Source organism: Eupeodes corollae, chromosome 3 (assembly GCF_945859685.1).
Source record: "Eupeodes corollae chromosome 3, idEupCoro1.1, whole genome shotgun sequence".
In the NCBI taxonomy this organism is placed as follows: domain Eukaryota; kingdom Metazoa; phylum Arthropoda; class Insecta; order Diptera; family Syrphidae; genus Eupeodes; species Eupeodes corollae.
This window is the reverse complement of record NC_079149.1, coordinates 46,802,255-46,808,821: the sequence shown is the minus strand read 5'-3', so window position 1 is coordinate 46,808,821 and position 6,567 is coordinate 46,802,255.

Below are 6,567 nucleotides of genomic sequence, written 5' to 3'. Positions count from 1 at the left end.
AAAATCTTCTCCACCGAAATATGTGAACGTGTAAGTCCATGGTCAACAACCTGTTAGTTCCTTATCAATGAGGTCTCATGACAGGAAAGTCCACAGTCGATCAAATATTAACAGTACGAAATATTTTGGAAAAAAACCCTGGAACATCGACAACAACCATCTTTTCTTCTGAGATCAAACGAAGAATTACCCTCTCTCGAGCAACCAAACTCCAACGACGATAAAAGAATCATTTAAGCTAGAAATCTCGAGAACGGCAATTTTTAAAGACAAGAGCCCCCAGCAAACTTACTTACTTAAGGTGGCACTACAGTCCAGGGTGGACCTGGGTCTCAACCAACATGCGTCTCCAGCCAGCCCGGTCCCTAGCTAGTTGTCTCCAGTCTATCACGCCAAGTTGGTTGAGGTCTTCACCCACCTGCGTGCGCCACCTGAGTCGCGGTCTTCCTCTACTGCGCCGTCCCTCGGGATTGGATTCGAAGACCTTCCAAGCTAAAGCGTTGATGTCCATTCGTTCTACATGACCTAGCCATCTAAGCCGTTGGACTTTAATTCTGTTAACTAGGTCAGTGTCGCTGTACAGCCCGTACAGTTCGTTGTTATATTTTCTCCTCCATTCTCCATCTATGCGAACGGGACCAAAAACCACCCGAAGAATTTTTCTCTCGAAGCATCCTAAGACGCTCTTATCTTTCTTTGACAGATTCCAGGCCTCAGCGCCATAAATGAGAACCGGGATGATGAGTGTCTTATAGATGGTGATTTTAGATGCTCAAGAGAGGACTTTACTGACTCGCCTTATAAGTCCAAAGAAGCAGCGATTTGCAAGAGTTATTTGTTCGTTTGATTTCAGCGCTGGTGTCGTTGTCTGTGTTAATAGCGGTGCCTAGGTAGACAAAGTCCTTAACTACCTCAAAGTTATAGCTGTCGATGGTGACGTTTTGTCCAAGACGTCGTTGTTCAGTGTCCTTTTTTGATGACAGCATATACTTGGTGTTGCCCTCATTGACTACTAAACCCATCTTCTTCGCTTCCGTCGCAATGCTCAAAAACGCTCCAAGGTCTCCTTTCCCCCAGCAAACGGATAACTTAAATTTAACTTTGAGGAAGTACATGTGAGATGGTAGTAATTACCAAAGTGAGTCTGAATTTTACGTCGTCATATTTTCCTGAATTTTTGAGGGAACATTCAAACGTAATAGATGTTCCTAATGTTAAAAAAATAGGTGGAGGTTTAATTTAAAGTAATGCCTTTATCACTTTTAATGTATAACCTCTTACCACTAACAAAAACAATGCCTGATACAACAAAGCTTCCGAGAATTTTGTATTCGATATCCTTTTTAAGTAAAAGAATTTGTCTTTTATAAACATCATTAATTCCAAGTAAATTATGCAATTTAATGATAAATTCAATTTGTATTTAAGTTCTCTGTGAGTACATTGTTTTAAAATCATATATGTATATTGTTATCGGATAGGTTTTCAGATATATTTTTAATTATCATATGCAAACGCTTTTGTGGTCAAAGGGATTGAATATTATTCAATTAAAGGTTTTTACGAAATTAAATTAAATAATATAGATATTATCAATGATTGTTGATGCAATTAATACGTGGAAGCATTTTTGCACCGCAGATAATAACGATACATGTACTCATGCATGGTTAGGGTTATGGAAATAAGCTCTCTTTAAAACCACTGACTGTATCCGTTTTTGTTGCGTGATTCATTTTTGATAAACATTCAAATAAATGCAACCAATGGTGCGTAATTTAAAATTTAATATGATTATTTTAAGGGGTCTCGTTTGTGTATGAAAATTAATAATTATCAGCTACCTACGCAATAATATTATATCAGTATCATTTTAGTTATTTTTGAGCTTTGTGAATTAATTTGAATCAATGCATAATTTTTGCTGCGGATGCTATTATTATTTTACCAGAAAATACCAGTCCTTTCAAATAAATTGCATACTTATATTTGAAATAACATAATAAAAAAGCAAATCAAAAAATTTACTTAGGATGCGATATGGAATTAATTTTTGGAATTTGATATTCATAAACATGCGTTCATTAGGAATAATCATGAATACGTATCTTTTTATTTAAATAAGGTCGAATATATATTATGCATAAAAAAGGAATGTTTTGTAGATTTGCTACCTGCAATTTTAAAATCACAAGTGATTTTTGGATTATTTCATTGAGCAAATTATTATTGCTATCAATTAATAATTGATAATTTTTAATTAATTTTATTAAGTGGCATTGTGGCTGCCAATTATTTTAGCTGTCATTGTGAATATTTTTTTTAATTATCTACTTTAAATGAAAAAACGGTAATTGAAAAACGTTTTCTTATCAATTCCCTGGCTAGCTTCTAATTTTTCGTTGTTTCAATAAGAAATAATTAAAAAATGAGAGTTTTGAATTTATTAAGGTCTAAAACTGTTTATTATTTTGGCAATAAAAATCACTTGTACAGATTATTGCAGTTAATGGAAGAGAACGATGATCTCGAGAAATGATTTTGTTCGAAGTCTGTAGCTAATACAAAGTGGACAAATATTGCTGTAAAGCTTAATAGCCTAGATCCTCCAGAACAAAATTCAGAAAAATGGAAGATTATATCGATCGATTTAAAATGCAAAATGAAAAAGAAGACAAAATATAGATAACATCCACTGGTGGTGAATATAAAAGACTTCATCATTTCAGTGATTTGAGCAATCTAGCAATTTTCATACAAATATTATAAAAAACATTTAAATAAAACAAACATCTGTGAGAATCACATTCACATTATAAACAAATTCGAATTATTACCAATGATATAGCGAGATCACTTATTGACGATTGCAGAAATTTATCAAAAAGGATTGTAACATTGTGAACAACGAACAAAAATCTATTGTGAATAGTAAGTATATTATTTGACGTTTATGCTTTAGAAGTAATTATTTGCCAAACTATTTTATAGTTTACAATTTATTAGTGTTTTTCTGTTATTTGTTAACAAAATGGAAATTTTTGTTCGTAGTTGTTTTTTGTTTGTAGTTGTTCATTTTTGTTATTAAAATTGTAAGGAAATAATTGTTATTTTATAAGGTCACATGCAACAAAAGCACAAATTTCAATCCTCTCCACTCACACGGAAGCCAGCCAGAGCTGGCGAAATCGTACAATACCCTCTTAGCCACTGGGCGAACCTTCCTAAGGCAGCAATGGGAACAATTGGCAAGATCTTTAAATTTGAATGGACTGCCAACAAAATCCGTAGCGGTTGCAGATTCAGAATCCACGCACTTAGGCCAAAATAAAAGGCCCATTGTGATAACACATGATTCTAGAGAATTACTTCATACTAATCGAACCATTTTGAGCTTTTTATAAAGCGAAGAAGATATTTGATTTCCTTTTAAACTAATTCACTGGGATTATCAAAAGAGTAGTCTCCCAGATGAAGTTTGCGTCTTAGTGAAAGAGCAGGGCAAGTGCAAAGAAGGTGAGAGATTGTTTCCTCTTCTTCCTCGTCCATACAGCTCCTGCAAAAGTCATTTTTGAGGCTACACCAAGTCGTATTGCGTGTCTGCCTATAAGACAGTGTCCCGTAAGGACACCTATTAGGGAGCTTATATGAAGACTACTTTGAGATAACAAGTCTTATAGTCCATATAAGTTTTGTGGCTGCGCATGTTGGTAAATTGTGTGATGAGTTTGTCATCGCAAAAGCTGTTTCTTTTAGCAGAAGTTTACATGTAGCTATTAGTATACCTATCTTCTCCCTTTCAGGTGAAATAGGTATGACGGTTCCAATTTTAGCGAGTTCATCGGCTCTACAATTTCCTGTATTGTCTCTGTGGCCCGGCACCCAACAAAAGTGAATGTTAGTTGCTGCGCCATCTCCAAAAGAGGTACAATTACTGGGATCTTGTTTTTCTGTGTAAAAAGGACGAGGTCTGTTTTTTGAGGATTAATACTAAGTCCACAGTGATCAGCACATCTAGTGAGCATATTGAGTGCGTTTTGGAGAAGGTCTCAGTGTATTAGGGTGTTCTCCTGTGACGGCGATAGCAACATCATCGGCATATGCAACCACTCTGTAGCCTTCCCTCTCAAGGGATATTAGTAGTTCGTTAAACATTATGTTCTACAGGAGAGGGGACAGAACCCCAGATTGCGAAGTGCCTCTACCGACAACCTTTTTGTACATGAATCCACCATCTTAGAGTTGGTGACCCTGCTTTTTAGCATGAGATTAATCAACTCACATATTGAGTATTCGACGTTTAGGGTTGTCATAGCATAAGTGAAAGCGGATGTGTCAACGTTGTTGAAAGCGCCCTCAAAATCCCGGAAGGCCAATATAGTATATTCCTTTTGCTCTATGGAGTATTCGATAATTCTTACCGATTTCATTGTGCAGTAAGCATGCTGAGACATCGATAGTCTCTTATCACTGCTGTTACGTACATGGATATCAATCAATCGTTCCAGTGTTTTGAGAATGAATGATGATAGGCTGATAGGTCTTAGATCTTTGGGGTTGGTATGCGAGCATTTGACCGACTTGGGAATGAAAACTACCTTTACTTCTCTCCATCGCTGAGGTATATAGACGAGATCAAGACAATTTTTGAAGATCAACTCAATGATGGGCAAAGTTATGTCAATTGTAAGTTGTAGCTCAGTTGGTATGATTTGTTCTGGACCTGGAGATTTATAAGGTTCGCCCATGTCGATTTTTCTTTTGCAACAAGACCTTGAGGAAAAGTTAAGTTAATACACGACCCAGGACGCTTTGTTGAATTAACGGATTTGGATCTCTCTGGAAATTGGGTGTCTAGTAGCAGGTTTAGCGTTTTTTTCGCAAGAGTTAGACCAGGTACCATCTCAGTTTTTAAGACATGGTTTGTTTTGTCAAGAAAATTTTCCTTATCCTTGATGCCTCCGAGGATTCTTCTATTGAGCTACAGAAGGATCTCCATGAGAATCTTTTGGCTTTTCTCAATTCTTGTTTATACTTTTTGAGGAATTCCTTATAGAAGTCCTAATCTTGGGGGTGTCTAGTCTTGTTTGCACGATTGAAAAGCCTTATACAACCTGTCCTGAGTGTTTCAGTTCATAGTTCAGCAGCCCACCAATATGGTTTCTTCTTTCCCCGCACTGAAGTGAGGGGCAGGCAGTTTCCAAGGCTTTATTCATGGTAAGTACGAATGGCCAACGATTGCAAAGACGAATTTGATGGATTTTATATTCGGAGGCGAAAGCTCAAGAAGCCATTTAGCTAGCATCCCAATGAAAGTTGTATTTTTGTTTTGGCTAGGGCAGCCACCTTTCGAGATTCAGGCCTTTAAGGTATTAGAATAAAATTGATGCCATTTCGTTCAAACCTTTAAAAAGTTGGTCAGACCAAGAATCCATTTTAACAGTGTCAGATATTTGTTTGTGTTTTGAGGTCCCTTCACAGATTGTAAAATTAAACTGATAGAGCTGCCTTGAATAATAAGCAGCTTGATCATGAACTTTTGGCAAAACTAGATTTTTTTTAACAGTCAAATGAAAACTTAAAGATTTCTTCAGAGGGTTTTTTAGCAATTCATGAAAAGCCTTAGCTTTCTTTTTATGCACCGCATATTTTGCCATTTTCATCACTTTTTCTTTTCCTTATGAAAACTTGATAAGAGACTTTAATCTAATGCGCTCGGAACAAGCACCCGTCGCAGGAGTGTCAAAGCTAAGGTTGAAGTCTCGTCAAAAAATTTCCCAGAAAAATTGATATTTTACTTTAAGACTGGTTAACGCTACAGTTTCTTGAAAAATATTGCCGAACACTGTGTTCCCTGGTGTATTGGGACTCCACACAGTGCAACTTTTTAATACAATTTCTTACTTCCCTTTTTTTTGTTGATATTTTCTGGATCTAGTGTCGCCGCCTCGTTTTTTTTGTGGTGTTTCTCCACCTGAGAGATGATTTTTGTATTTTGTACTCTGAATTTAGATATACCCAGAATTTACAAAAAAATCGGTTTAACAAACTTGCAATAAGCCATCATTCTTGGACCTTCTAAAAATTTAATATTCAGATAAGTGCAGTTTATGGAAGCGATCGAGATCCCAGAGTTTTCAAAAGGAATTTGTTCATTGCCGTTTTTGACAAAGAAGTGGTTAAAGATTGCAGAGGAATTGAATAGCAAATATTGTGTCTGTTCCTCCAAACCCAGCGGACAAGCATAGCATAGCGGACAAGCATAGCATAGCATCGCATAGTTTTCTTTAAATTCTTGCTTGCTTCAAAGTATTTTCTTCTTCTATATCATTCTCATCAAAAAACAGTTTTATTGATTCGAAAAATAATTCTATCAACTACTAATTTCCAATTTTGACATTTATTCGTATAATATCGATAATAGCATTGTACTCATTCAAAATATTCCTAAAGAACATTCACAATTTATTACAATTTTTGATTTTTACAATAAAATGATTTCTTAATTATTTTTATAAGATGTGGTTTTCAAATCAAATATACCATTAATGACATTGTGTTGTACAA